The sequence below is a fragment of the Triticum dicoccoides genome, chromosome 3A (assembly GCF_002162155.2).
Source record: "Triticum dicoccoides isolate Atlit2015 ecotype Zavitan chromosome 3A, WEW_v2.0, whole genome shotgun sequence".
In the NCBI taxonomy this organism is placed as follows: domain Eukaryota; kingdom Viridiplantae; phylum Streptophyta; class Magnoliopsida; order Poales; family Poaceae; genus Triticum; species Triticum dicoccoides.
The window spans coordinates 19,106,702-19,122,500 of record NC_041384.1 but is presented as its reverse complement, the minus strand read 5'-3'; the positions used below and the strand labels follow the sequence as shown (position 1 = coordinate 19,122,500).

Here is a 15,799-nt window from a genome sequence, read left to right as displayed (position 1 = left end):
ATGGTAACCGTGAAATATCAAACATCTCGGATGAGATTTATAATTGAATTTTAAATTCAATTTTCTACCTTGATATAGATATGTATTTAACTTTAACTAGTAGCGCTTAGAAAGCTGCTACCAACGCAGTGCAATGTCCTCTGCATCCGTCCTATGTGTTAGGATCGCGAGTTCTAACTGGCTGAGGGCTTAATTTTTCACGTTTGTGGATTTACCGATCGTCAAATAGACAGACATGGTAAGAGCATAATATCTCCTCATGTTGGAGTAAACAGACATGGCACGTGTACATAGATACACACCGAGTGCCTCAACACTTCTCGATAAAACTTTCATGCACATACCTCCTCAAAAAGAAAATTACATACTAGTTTCGTCACGACCACGCCGCAAACATTTCATAAGCTTGGATTGCTTACCACATGTGCCATGTTGTGGCCCTTAAAGTTTCAACTACCAACTTTTATTACATTGTGTTTTCCATTAGATAGTAACGCACCACACGCCTCACTTATTTATTTATTATACCACGCCAGTTTATAGCAGATGGTCACCATCACACCATTTGCAACACGAACTTATGGATAGACCTCGATGACACCTCGAGCTCCAAGCTTCTTGACAATTTTGTAGTCGCTAAACCCTGCCTCCATAAAGATGGCACTCCAATCATTTTCATCACGTTGTCGTCCCCTGGTACATACCATCATTACCATATCCATCAGCATTTGGGTTTCGAATAACGGTCCTGAAGAAGAGTCAACCACAATGTCCATGATAATAACTTTTCCTCCCACTTCTCGAGAAGGAATGGCCTTCTTGCATTGAGTTAGGATATTGATGCAGTCCTTGTCGCTCCAGAAGTGTAGAACAAGCTGGCATGCACAAATATCTTTACAGTCAAGCAATGTATTTTCAAGGACAAACAACTTATGAACTTTGTGCAATTATGCATAAGCATTTGTAGTTAGTTTCATTTAAATAATAATGAGACCTAAAAAAATGTGCCTACTAGTGACGCAAGTTCGCAATATCTATGCGGTACAATATGTAGGGAAAAAAATGAAACATGGTAGAGAGATACCAGTTTGTACCTTGAGCATTACAGCTTGAGCAGGTGGGATGGAATGGAACATGTCACCAGCGATATAGTTAACGAGGCCATCGCTTGGAGCTTTATTGATCACCCTTGGAAGGTCCAAAACGTTGCACTTTATGTGAGGGAAGGCCTTAACAATGGCCCTAGCTGTTGTTCCATCACCACCACAACAGTCGGTCAGCGACTGCAAGCCATTGAATAAGCCATGGCATTCCCGCAATATTGTGCCGATTCCCATATGGTCATGGGCAGCTAAAGCTTCATTGAATAACTTGTCACTCTCAGGGTCAAGGACGGCCATACTCTCCTCGAAGAGTGTCGCTCCATGCACGTCCTCGAATGGCGACGGCACGGGTTGAGCGATATCCTTTTTGAACCAGTCGGCCAACCCCATAGCCGCCTCCATGTGATACCGCGAGGTCAAGCAGAGCACAAGAGCTGCCTGGCTAGCATCTCCATCAACGAGTATACCATCCACGAGAAGGTAGGACAGCGGGACGAGGCTGTAGATCCCAGCCTCGTTTGATGCTAGCACCCCCGTCGTGGACAGCAGCCGCAAGAGGCGTCTGAGGAACGACGCCTTTGATGGCGGGAGGGACAGTGCGGTGACCAGGTCAGACAACGACGCGGCACCGCCGAGGCGGTGGATCGCGGTAGGGATGCCGAGCTAGATGGCGCATCTGAGCGCCATTGGTGTGAGGTAGCTGAGGCAGTGGCGCCAAAGGTCCGCCTGTGCCTGGATTAGCTCGGCATCGGTGGGGATTGTCATCGTCTGTGAAGACTTGGCAGCCATTGCTTTCTCTATCTCTTGCTATGAGGCTGGTGTTGTGTTTGTGTGTTGATTACTTACCTAGCTAGGAGGGTTTATATAGCATCCATTTTTGCTATTGCTACAACAACTAACACTGATTCAATCATTCACTCGTGGAACTCGAGGTGGACTGTGCTCCTCGACATTTCTTACCCACACTGCTCAAAAGCTGAGCGAGGAGCTGTTTGTTGCAGGACAGGGCTATGCGCGTCCACATGGCTTGTTACGCACACTGCTCTGGAGAAGGGCCGGTCTGTTTGTTGATGGACAGATGATACCACCAAGATTCCTTTGCACTATACAGCCAGATAATTACTTAAGGACAGCTCATTAATTACTAGCTTTAATGCAATATGCTCTGTCTATGGAGTATGGATCGAGATGGAATAATTTGTTGGTGAAAATAAAAATAAAAAAAGATGACGGGGAGGGCTTGCATATATTTGACGTGGAGGTTTGCATGTGGTAGAAAGTGGAATGTAAGTGATTGCATATGGTTGATGAAGCGGAGGGTTTGCATGTGCTCAAAATGGATCAACTACTTAGAGCATCTTCAGTAGATGATATTTGACGTGAGGGTTTGGATGTGCTCAAAATGGATCAACTACTTGGAAACTTACAAAATAGAGATATAGGATAGGATTAGCTCTCAAATATGGTAACGCGTTTATAGATTTTTCGTTATGAATCCAAGCCGCACTGCTTCTGTTGAGTGGAAGCCAATCGACCTACCTACTAGCAAGTTATGCACGATAAAGAGGCATCACACAGCGCGCGTCATAAACGGAACAGCCTCGGCGACCTGCAAATAGCAACAGAGGGCAAAATTACTGCAACAAAGGTGGGGTTCCGAGGTCTCTTATTATCTGTCAGTTGTTTTATTAGCTAGCACATGCATTGGTCGGATAAACAACGACGATATCATTGCTGCGTGATGCACGCACGTCTTTTTATACGATGTGCGCAAGAAGATTTTCATTCACTGCTACGGATCAAGTTTTACGGTCGGTCAAATCTGCCTTGTAACTTGTAAGTGCCCTCTCTCTTCTTTTTTTCGTAATCATTCATTACTCAGCATCCTCGTTCAGGTATGTATTATCTATTATATATTAAAAGGAAAATACGGGTCAAAATTAGAGAAATAGCTAGAAAATCCAACGTTAATGAGAAACATCTGACTGTTAATTTGGTGGACCCTTCATTAATCGGGTTTAGAGTTGTGTCGAATATTGTGTACAAGGTAGATTACAGTTGGACTTGTAGTTGTATTGTGCTTAGATAGGATATTGAGTCGTGTCCAAGTAGGACACTTGTATCCTAGGCCTCTCTTATATAGCGGGGGTAGACACACGATGTAACCTATGCCAACATAATAGCACAGGCGCGCAAAGGGGAGCCGGCGGCGTGTGCCGGCGCCCGGGTGGCCGGTGTGTGGTATTGTGACGGTGTCACGGGGAGGAGCGCCCGTAGTCATGCCCCGGGGATGTAGCCATATCGATGAACCTCGTTAACAAATCTCGGTGTCGTGCTCGTGTGATTGCTTGTTACTCGGATGATCGAAGGTATGCCTCGGATTTATTCTAACAAGTGGTATCAGAGCTAGGTTGTTCGGAGCCTGTGATTGAGTTGATCTTGAGGAATTTGCGTGGAGTTGATGCGAGGAAATCCAATTCGTTTAATAATGATGGTCGAGTTGGAAGCGGTCGAAAGGTCGTACTCGCCATGATCAAGCTATTAATCGAAGCAGTTGAGATCGATTGGAATTAGAAATCAGCGACTGGAACGAGGGAGCAACAGATCAGATGGCTCGGCTCGGCTTTGGAGGCCGCCTGGAAAAGCGCGTGGCTGGCTGAGCCCTGTGTGGCATGGCGTGCTGGGGCGGCAGGCTTGGAGCCTGGAGGGCTAGCGATGCTGGCCGGTCTGGAAGCGTGAGGGCATACGTGGAAGCGCAAGGACGTAGCCAGGCTGATCGGGAGGCCGTAGTGAGATTTGTTTTGGAAAAGAAAAAGAGAGGACCAGGTTCTCGTGTAGGACACGAAAAGAGGCACAAACAGATCGTTTTGAGCGGAGGGAAAAAGACCATCACGTTGTGCATCCATTGGAACGCAGAGACTTAGCAAGACAACACTAGCATCGGGATTGAGCCAATAGCACGTCACGTGCAAGCCTGGTTGAATTGCAACTAGTACATGGAAGCATACCACGTTCGGTTCTGTTTGTGTACTTGGGCATCATGTGCAAAGCTGGGATAATTTTTCGCAGGGTCAGCCGTACAAAGAACTATGGCGTCAACGGGTACCGGGTTTGAGGTGGAGAAGTTCATGGAACTGAAAACCTTGGGTTATGGCAGACAAAGATGAAAGATTTGTTGGCGCAATAGAGATGCTTGAAGGCGTTGCAGAAAGTCATGTCAGCTAAGATGGAATTATCATGTGATGGATGGAGATTTGCGGAAGACGATTTGGGAGTCTCGAGTGTGTCATGCAGTCGGATAACTTCGGCTGGGTCAAGACTTGGATAGTCTGACGGATCGACGTGAGTCGGTTGATACAGAAGATGGTGGTGGGATCGGCGATGACGGCATAGGAGCGTGATGCTGATGGTGACCGACCTCTGGGGCATGGAAACACGTGGTGCAGGCCCCGAGGGCTTGTGTGGTTTCGACAAGACTATGGCACGGGGTTGATTCAAGGTGTTGTATACACGGAGCTTGAAGTCGATGAGGTGCGGGGTGGATTGATCAACCACCATGGAGTCATGTTGAAGGTGGAGCTGGATTGAGGGGCTACGTCGTAAGTCGACAGAGAGTCGAAGCCTATTCAGTGGAAAAAAGCGAGTGACATGCGGTTCGGACTGGAGTCCAGTGGTCTGATGGAAGCGTGAAACTCGTCATCGGTCGGTGATGATCGGTGGTACTCTGCAGTGGGGGTTGAGTGGTGTGGTTTTGCGACCCTTGAGACTCGACCGAGACAGCGGAGGCTCGACGCGGTAATAGCAGCGAGGCGTGCAGCGCGCACGGGACATGGAGATGGGCCAGGGCTCTGGTGGTCATACATGTGATGAGACAACTGTGAATTTGACTCGGGATGACTACAAGCAACGGTGAAATTCTTTCAAGTTTCAGACAGGCGGTCAAGGAAGGAGCGGTGATATTGAGTTCAGGTAACTCTTATATGTGACACCCAATATGTGAGTTGTTCAATTTCACGCAGGTCAGTGATCAGTGTGTGATGGCGTTGAATTGATACTCTGGAATTTGGGAGCGCAAACTAGAGTAATGTGGAACTTAATTTCGTTCGAGTGTTGACTCTGGTCAAGAAAAGAAGGGACTACAAGTTGCAGGTGGAGTCATATGGAGTCTTTGGAGTAGCAGCAGTACTCATGGGATAAGCTCAAGCCCAATGTACATGGAAGTTTGATGCATTGACAAATTCAAGGTGGTGGAGAATATTCGCCAAGGTGGAGTTTGTTAGAATTGTGTCGAATATTATGTACAAGGTAGGTTACAGTTGGACTTGTAGTTGTATTGTGCTTAGATAGGATATGGAGTCGTGTCCAAGTAGGACACTTGTATCGTAGGCCTCTCTTATATAGCGGGGGTAGACACACGATGTAACCTATGCCAACATAATAGCACAGGCGCGCAAGGGGGAGCGGGCGGCGTGTGCCGGCGCCCAGGTGGTCGGTGTGTGGTATTGTGACGGTGTCACGGGGAGGAGCGCCCGTAGTCATGCCCCGGGGATGTAGCCATATCGGTGAACCTCGTTAACAAATCTCGGTGTCGTGCTCGTGTGATTGCTTGTTACTCGGATGATCGAAGGTATGCCTCGGATTTATTCTAACAAGTGGTATCAGAGGTAGGTTGTTCGGAGGCTGTGATTGAGTTGATCTTGAGGAATTTGTGTGGAGTTGATGCAAGGAAATCCAATTCGTTTAATAACGATGGTCGAGTTGGAAGCGGTCGAAAGGTCGTACTCGGCATGATCAAGCTATTAATCGAAGCAGTTGAGATCGATTGGAATTAGAAATCAGCGACTAGAACGAGGGAGCAGCAGATCAGATGGCTCGGCTCGGCTTTGGAGGCCGCCTGGAAAAGCGCGTGGCTGGCTGAGCCCTGTGTGGCATGGCGTGCTAGGGCGGCAGGCTTGGAGCCTGGAGGGCTAGCGATGCTGGCCGGTCTGGAAGCGTGAGGGCATACGTGGAAGCGCAAGGACGTGGCCAGGCTGATCGGGAAGCCGTAGTGAGATTTGTTTTGGAAAAGAAAAAGAGAGGACCAGGTTCGCGTGTAGGACACGGAAAGAGGCACAAACAGATCGTTTTGAGCGGAGGGAAAAAGACCATCACGTTGTGCATCCATTGGAAAGCAGAGACTTAGCAAGACAACACTAGCATCGAGATTGAGCCAATAGCACGTCACATGCAGGCCTGGTTGAATTGCAACTAGTACATGGAAGCATACCACGTTCGGTTCTGTTTGTGTACTTGGGCATCATGTGCAAAGCTGGGATAATTTTTCGCAGGGTCAGCCGTACAAAAAACTATGGCGTCAACGGGTACCGGGTTTGAGGTGGAGAAGTTCATGGAACTGAAAACCTTGGGTTATGGCAGACAAAGATGAAAGATTTGTTGGCGCAATAGAGATGCTTGAAGGCGTTGCAGAAAGTCATGTCAGCTAAGATGGAATTATCATGTGATGGATGGAGATTCGTGGAAGACGATTTGGGAGTCTCAAGTGTGTCATGCAGTCGGATAACTTCGGCTGGGTCAAGACTTGGATAGTCTGACGGATCGACGTGAGTCGGTTGATACAGAAGACGATGGTGGGATCGGCGATGACGGCATAGGAGCGTGATGCTGATGGTGACCGACCTCTGGGGCGTGGAAACACGTGGTGTAGGCCCCGAGGGCTTGTGTGGTTTCGACAAGACTATGGCGCGGGGTTGATTCAAGGTGTTGTATACACGGAGCTTGAAGTCGATGAGGCGCGGGGTGGATTGATCAACCACCATGGAGTCATGTTGAAGGTGGAGCTGGATTGAGGGGCTACGGCGTAAGTCGACAGAGTCTCGAAGCCTATTCAGTGGAAAAAAGCGAGTGACATGCAGTTCGGACTGGAGTCCAGTGGTCTGATGGAAGCGTGAAACTCGTCATCGGTCGGTGATGATCGGTGGTACTCTGCAGTGGGGGTTGAGTGGTGTGGTTTTGCGACCCTTGAGACTCGACCGAGACAACGGAGGCTCGACGCGGTAATAGCAGCGAGGTGTGCAGCGTGCACGGGACATGGAGACGGGCCAGGGCTCTGGTGGTCATACATGTGGTGAGACAACTGTAAATTTGACTCGGGATGACTACAAGCAACGGTCAAATTCCTTCAAGTTTCAGACAGGCGGTGAAGGAAGGAGCGGTGATATTGAGTTCAGGTAACTCTTATATGTGACACCCAATATGTGAGTTGTTCAATTTCACGCAGGTCAGTGATCAGTGTGTGATGGCGTTGGATTGATACTCTGGAAGTTGGGAGCGCAAACTAGAGTAATGTGGAACTTAATTTCGTTCGACTGTTGACTCTGGTCAAGAAAAGAAGGGACTACAAGTTGCAGGTGGAGTCATATGGAGTCTTTGGAGTAGCAGCAGTACTCATGGAATAAGCTCAAGCCCAATGTACATGGAAGTTTGAGGCATTGACAAATTCAAGGTGGTGGAGAATATTGGCCAAGGTGAAGTTTGTTAGAATTGTGTCGAATATTGTGTACAAGGTAGGTTACAGTTGGACTTGTAGTTGTATTGTGCTTAGATAGGATATGGAGTCGTGTCCAAGTAGGACACTTGTATCCTAGGCCTCTCTTATATAGCGGGGGTAGACACACGATGTAACCTATGCCAACATAATAGCACAGGCGCGCAAGGGGGAGCGGGCGGCGTGTGCCGGCGCCCGGGTGGCCGGTGTGTGGTATTCTGACGGTGTCACGGGGAGGAGCGCCCGTAGTCATGCCCCGGGGATGTAGCCATATCGGTGAACCTCGTTAACAAATCTCGGTGTCGTGCTCGTGTGATTGCTTGTTACTCGGATGATCGAAGGTATGCCTCAGATTTATTCTAACAAGTGGTATCAGAGCTAGGTTGTTCGGAGGCTGTGATTGAGTTGATCTTGAGGAATTTGCGTGGAGTTGATGCGAGGAAATCCAATTCGTTTAATAACGATGGTCGAGTTGGAAGCGGTCGAAAGGTCGTACTCGGCATGATCAAGCTATTAATCGAAGCAGTTGAGATCGATTGGAATTAGAAATCAGCGACTGGAACGAGGGAGCAGCAGATCAGATGGCTCGGCTCAGCTTTGGAGGTCGCCTGGAAAAGCGCGTGGCTGGCTGAGCCCTGTGTGGCATGGCGTGCTGGGGCGGCAGGATTGGAGCTTGGAGGGCTAGCGATGCTGGCCGGTCTGGAAGCGTGAGGGCATACGTGGAAGCGCAAGGACGTGGCCAGGCTGATCGGGAAGCCGTAGTGAGATTTGTTTTGGAAAAGAAAAAGAGAGGACCAGGTTCTCGTGTTGGACACGGAAAGAGGCACAAACAGATCGTTTTGAGCGGAGGGAAAAAGACCATCACGTTGTGCATCCATTGGAAAGCAGAGACTTAGCAAGACAACACTAGCATCGGGAGTGAGCCAATAGCACGTCACGTGCAGGCCTGGTTGAATTGCAACTAGTACATGGAAGCATACCACGTTCGGTTCTGTTTGTGTACTTGGGCATCATGTGCAAAGCTGGGATAATTTTTCGCAGGGTCAGCCATACAAAGAACTATGGTGTCAACGGGTATCTGGTTTGAGGTGGAGAAGTTCATGGAACTGAAAACCTTGGGTTATGGAAGACAAAGATGAAAGATTTGTTTGCGCAATAGATATGCTTGAAGGCGTTGCAGAAAGTCATGTCAGCTAAGATGGAATTATCATGTGACGGATGAAGATTCGTGGAAGACGATTTGGGAGTCTCGAGTGTGTCATGCAGTCGGATAACTTCGACTGGGTCAAGACTTGGATAGTCTGACGGATCGACGTGAGTCAGTTGATACAGAAGACGGTGGTGGGATCGGCGATGACGGCATAGGAGCATGATGCTGATGGTGACCGACCTCTGGGGCGTGGTAACACATGGTGCAGGCCCCGAGGGCTTGTGTGGTTTTGACAAGACTATGGCGCGGGGTTGATTCAAGGTGTTGTATACACGGAGCTTGAAGTCGATGAGGCGCGGGGTGGATTGATCAACCACCATGGAGTCATCTTGAAGGTGGAGCTGGATTTAGGGGCTACGGCGTAAGTCGACAGAGAGTTGAAGACTATTCAATGGAAAAAAGCGAGTGACATGCAGTTCGGACTGGAGTCCAGTTGTCTGATGGAAGCGTGAAACTCGTCATCGGTCGGTGATGATCGGTGGTACTCTGCAGTGGGGGTTGAGTGGTGTGGTTTTGCGACCCTTGAGACTCGACCGAGACAGCGGAGGCTCGACGCGGTAATAGCAGCGAGGCGTGCAGCGCGCATGGGACATGGAGACGGGCCAGGGCTCTGATGGTCATACATGTGGTGAGACAACTGTGAATTTGACTCGGGATGACTACAAGCAACGGTGAAATTCCTTCAAGTTTCAGACAGGCGGTCAAGGAAGGAGCGGTGATATTGAGTTCAGGTAACTCTTATATGTGACACCCAATATGTGAGTTGTTCAATTTCACGCAGGTCAGTGATCAGTGTGTGATGGCGTTGGACTGATACTCTGGAAGTTGGGAGCGCAAACTAGAGTAATGTGGAACTTAATTTCGTTCGAGTGTTGACTCTTGTCAAGAAAAGAAGGGACTACAAGTTGCAGGTGGAGTCATATGGAGTCTTTGGAGTAGCAGCATTACTCATGGGATAAACTCAAGCCCAATGTACATGGAAGTTTGACGCATTGACAAATTCAAGGTGGTGGAGAATATTCGCCAAGGTGGAGTTTGTTAGAATTGTGTCGAATATTGTGTACAAGGTAGGTTACAGTTGGACTTGTAGTTGTATTGTGCTTAGATAGGATATGGAGTCGTGTCCAAGTAGGACACTTGTATCCTAGGCCTCTCTTATATAGCGGGGGTAGACACACGATGTAACCTATGCCAACATAATAGCACAGGCGCGCAAGGGGGAGCGGGCGGCGTGTGCCGGCGCCCGGGTGGCCGGTGTGTGGTATTGTGACGGTGTCACGGGGAGGAGCGCCCGTAGTCATGCCCCGGGGATGTAGCCATATCGGTGAACCTCGTTAACAAATCTCGGTGTCGTGCTCGTGTGATTGCTTGTTACTCGGATGATCGAAGGTATGCCTCGGATTTATTCTAACAAGTGGAATCAGAGCTAGGTTGTTTGGAGGCTGTGATTGAGTTGATCTTGAGGAATTTGCGTGGAGTTGATGCGAGGAAATCCAATTCGTTTAATAACGATGGTCGAGTTGGAAGCGGTTGAATGGTCATACTCGGCATGATCAAGCTATTAATCGAAGTAGTTGAGATCGATTGGAATTAGAAATCAGCGACTGGAACGAGGCAGCAGCAGATCAGATGGCTCGGCTCGGCTTTGGAGGCCGCCTGGAAAAGCGCGTGGCTGGCTGAGCCCTGTGCGGCATGGCATGCTGGGGAGGCAGGCTTGGAGCCTGGAGGGCTAGCGATGCTGGCCGGTCTGGAAGCGTGAGGGCATACGTGGAAGCGCAAGGACGTGGCCAGGCTGATTGGGAAGCCGTAGTGAGATTTGTTTTGGAAAAGAAATAGAGAGGACCAGGTTCTCGTGTTGGACACGGAAAGAGGCACAAACAGATCGTTTTGAGCGGAGGGAAAAAGACCATCACGTTGTGCATCCATTGGAAAGCAGAGACTTAGCAAGACAACACTAGCATCGGGATTGAGCCAATAGCACGTCACGTGCAGGCCTGGTTGAATTGCAACTAGTACATGGAAGCATACCACGTTCGGTTCTGTTTGTGTACTTGGGCATCATGTGCAAAGCTGGGATAATTTTTCACAGGGTCAGCCATACAAAGAACTATGGCGTCAACGGGTACCGGGTTTGAGGTGGAGAAGTTCATGGAACTGAAAACCTTGGGTTATGGAAGACAAAGATGAAAGATTTGTTGGCGCAATAGAGATGCTTGAAGGCGTTGCAGAAAGTCATGTCAGCTAAGATGGAATTATCATGTGATGGTTGGAGATTCGTGGAAGATGATTTGGGAGGCTCGAGTGTGTCATGCAGTCAGATAACTTCGGCTGGGTCAAGACTTGGATAGTCTGACGGATCGACGTGAGTCGGTTGATACAGAAGATGGTGGTGGGATCGCCGATGACGGCATAGAAGCGTGATGCTGATGGTGACCGACCTCTGGGGCGTGGAAACACGTGGTGCAGGCCCCGAGGGCTTGTGTGGTTTCGACAAGACTATGGCGCGGGGTTGATTCAAGGCGTTGTATACACGGAGCTTGAAGTCGATGAGGCGCGGGGTGGATTGATCAACCACCATGGAGTCATGTTGAAGGTGGAGCTGGATTGAGGGGCTACGGCGTAAGTCGACAGAGAGTTGAAGCCTATTCAGTGGAAAAAAGCGAGTGACATGCAGTTCGGACTGGAGTCCAGTGGTCTGATGGAAGCGTGAAACTCGTCATCGGTCGGTGATGATCGGTGGTACTCTGCAGTGGGGGTTGAGTGGTGTGGTTTTGCGACCCTTGAGACTCGACCGAGACAGCGGAGGCTCGACGCGGTAATAGCAGCGAGGCGTGCAGCGCGCATGGGACATGGAGACGGGCCAGGGCTCTGGTGGTCATACATGTGGTGAGACAACTGTGAATTTGACTCGGGATAACTACAAGCAACGATGAAATTCCTTCAAGTTTCAGACAGGCGGTCAAGGAAGGAGCGGTGATATTGAGTTCAGGTAACTCTTATATGTGACACCCAATATGTGAGTTGTTCAATTTCACGCAGGTCAGTGATCAGTGTGTGATGGCGTTGGACTGATACTCTGGAAGTTGGGAGCGCAAACTAGAGTAATGTGGAACTTAATTTCGTTCGAGTGTTGACTCTGGTCAAGAAAAGAAGGGACTACAAGTTGTAGGTGGAGTCATATGGAGTCTTTGGAGTAGCAGCAGTACTCATGGGATAAGCTCAAGCCCAATGTACATGGAAGTTTGACGCATTGACAAATTCAAGGTGGTGGAGAATATTCGCCCAGGTGGAGTTTATTGGAATTGTGTCGAATATTGTGTACAAGGTAGGTTACAGTTGGACTTGTAGTTGTATTGTGCTTAGATAGGATATGGAGTCGTGTCCAAGTAGGACACTTGTATCCTACGCCTCTCTTATATAGCGGGGGTAGACACACGATGTAACCTATGCCAACATAATAGCACAGGCGCGCAAGGGGGAGCGGGCGGCGTGTGCCGGCGCCCGGGTGGCCGGTGTGTGGTATTGTGACGGTGTCCCGGGGAGGAGCGCCCGTAGTCATGCCCCAGGGATGTAGCCATATCGGTGAACCTCGTTAACAAATCTCGGTGTCGTGCTCGTGTGATTGCTTGTTACTCGGATGATCGAAGGTATGCCTCGGATTTATTCTAACAAGTGGTATCAGAGCTAGGTTGTTCGGAGGCTGTGATTGAGTTGATCTTGAGGAATTTGCGTGGAGTTGATGCGAGGAAATCCAATTCGTTTAATAACGATGGTCGAGTTGGAAGCGGTCGAAAGGTCGTACTCGGCATGATCAAGCTATTAATCGAAGCAGTTGAGATCGATTGGAATTAGAAATCAGCGACTGGAACGAGGGAGCAGCAGATCAGATGGCTCGGCTCGGCTTTGGAGGCCGCCTGGAAAAGCGCGTGGCTGGCTGAGCCCTGTGCGGCATGGCGTGCTGGGGCGGCAGGCTTGGAGCCTGGAGGGCTGGCGATACTGGCCGGTCTGGAAGCCTGAGGGCATACGTGGAAGCGCAAGGACGTGGCCAGGCTGATCAGGAAGCCGTAGTGAGATTTATTTTGGAAAAGAAAAAGAGAGGACCAGGTTCTCGTGTAGGACATGGAAAGAGGCACAAACAGATCGTTTTGAGCGGAGGGAAAAAGACCATCACGTTGTGCATCCATTGGAAAGCAGAGACTTAGCAAGACAACACTAGCATCGGGATTGAGCCAATAGCACGTCACGTGCAGGCTTGGTTGAATTGCAACTAGTACATGGAAGCATACCATGTTCGGTTCTGTTTGTGTACTTGGGCATCATGTGCAAAGCTGGTATAATTTTTCGCAGGGTCAGTCGTACAAAGAACTATGGCGTCAACGGGTACCGGGTTTGAGGTGGAGAAGTTCATGGAAGTGAAAACCTTGGGTTGTGGAAGACAAAGATGAAAGAGTTGTTGGCGCAATAGAGATGCTTGAAGGCGTTGCAGAAAGTCATGTCAGCTAAGATGGAATTATCATGTGATGGATGGAGATTCGCGGAAGACGATTTGGGAGTCTCGAGTGTGTCATGCAGTCGGATAACTTCGGCTGGGTCAAGACTTGGATAGTATGACGGATCGACGTGAGTCGGTTGATACAGAAGACGGTGGTGGGATCGGCGATGACGGCATAGGAGCGTGATGCTGATGGTGACCGACCTCTGGGGCATGGAAACACGTGGTGCAGGCCCCGAGGGCTTGTGTGGTTTCGACAAGACTGTGGCGCGGGGTTGATTCAAGGTGTTGTATACACGGAGCTTGAAGTCGATGAGGCGCGGGGTGGATTGATCAACCACCATGGAGTCATGTTGAAGGTGGAGCTGGATTGAGGGGCTACGGCGTAAGTCGACAGAGAGTCGAAGCCTATTCAGTGGAAAAAAGCGAGTGACATGCAGTTCGGACTGGAGTCCAGTGGTCTGATGGAAGCGTGAAACTCGTCATCGGTCGGTGATGATCGGTGGTACTCTGCAGTGGGGGTTGAGTGGTGTGGTTTTGCGACCCTTGAGACTCGACCGAGACAGCGGAAGCTCGACGCGGTAATAGCAGCGAGGCGTGCAGCGCGCACGGGACATGGAGACGGGCCAGGGCTCTGGTGGTCATACATGTGGTGAGACAACTGTAAATTTGACTCGGGATGACTACAAGCAACGGTCAAATTCCTTCAAGTTTCAGACAGGCGGTCAAGGAAGGAGCGGTGATATTGAGTTCAGGTAACTCTTATATGTGACACCCAATATGTGAGTTGTTCAATTTCACGCAGGTCAGTGATCAGTGTGTGATGGCGTTGGACTGATACTCTGGAAGTTGGGAGCACAAACTAGAGTAATGTGGAACTTAATTTCGTTCGAGTGTTGACTCTGGTCAAGAAAAGAAGGGACTACAAGTTGCAGGTGGAGTCATATGGAGTCTTTGGAGTAGCAGCAGTACTCATGGGATAAACTCAAGCCCAATGTACATGGAAGTTTGACGCATTGACAAATTCAAGGTGGTGGAGAATATTCGCCAAGGTGGAGTTTGTTAGAATTGTGTCGAATATTGTGTACAAGGTAGGTTACAGTTGGACTTGTATTTGTATTGTGTTTAGATAGGATATGGAGTCGTGTTCAATTAGGACACTTGTATCCTAGGCCTCTCTTATATAGCGGGGGTAGACACACGATGTAACCTATGCCAACATAATAGCACATGCGCGCAAGGGGGAGCCGGCGGCGTGTGCTGGCGCCCGGGTAGCCGTTGTGCGGTATTGTGACGGTGTCACGGGGAGGAGCGCCCGTAGTCATGCCCCGGGATGTAGCTATATCGGTTAACCTCGTTAACAAATCCCGGTGTCGTGCTCGTGTGATTGCTTGTTACTCGGATGATCGAAGGTATGCCTCGGATTTATTCTAACAATCGGTAAATAACTACAATCCTTAGATATTTATAACTAAAAGTGACCCACAACAGTTATGATCTAAAACCTTGGTAACTTGGACTCTTGATTGTTCAGTAGATCCCTAAAAGAAAGGATTGCCCAGTAGAAAAAAGGTTTCTTTTAATTATACTTAGGTGACAACAAAAGAGCCTCCCCCAATGCTTATTGAAAAAAAAGCAGCTTCCCGGGTCAAAATTAGAGAAATAGCTAGGAAATCCCACGTTAATCAGAAACATCTGACCATTAATTTTGTGGACCCTTCATTAATCGGTAAAAGTACGATCCCTAGATTGAACATATAAACCCTCCTAGACTCGTAGTCACGACCACGCCCTCCACGTCGCCCCATATAATCGCTACGCCACCGTTTGTAAATTCTGCATCCCGCCGAGGGCATTTTAGTTCCAGCGGGCCAAAAAGGCAGGCAGCGCGGGCAGGAGCGAGGCCGCGCAGACCGCGTCTTCCCCACGAACCCTAGCCGCGTCCTCGCCTCCTCCTCCATCCGCGCGCCTCGGCGGCGACCCCATGGAGGGCGGCCGGGTCGGAGCGGTCCCCGCGTCCCTCCTTCCCCGCTCGGCGCTCTCTACTCCCAGCGCAGCTGCCGCCTCCCTCCACTCTTCCCATCTCGCTAGAGCCGCCGCATCCGGAGGCGACCGGCGTTGCTCCATCTCGACCTGCCCGTAACCTTCTCTCCCCGCTGCGGGCGGAGAAGATGGAGAGGAGCTCGTCCGCCCACCTTCCACCATGGTTTGCAGCGGCCGGAGAAGATGGAGAGGCCGAACTACGGCTGCCTCGTGTGCGCTCTCCTGCATCTCGCGCGGGAGCGAGTGGTGGTGACTAGCATAGAAGGCGGAGGAGGTCATTGGGGCCGGCTTCCCTTCCGTTTTGGCTGCCAAGCTCCACGCGTTGGTGAGTCCCTCTCTCTATCCCTCTACATCTCTCCCTCTCTCTGTCAGAGGGCAGCTGCTGCCCCGAGGTGCAGGCGGCCATG

General features: G+C 49.7%; 1 pseudogene; it reads right to left on the bottom strand.

Moving 5' to 3' along the window:
- Positions 1-317: 317 nt before the first annotated feature.
- On the bottom strand, positions 318-1,925 carry LOC119271007 (annotated as a pseudogene).
- Positions 1,926-15,799: the final 13,874 nt, after the last annotated feature.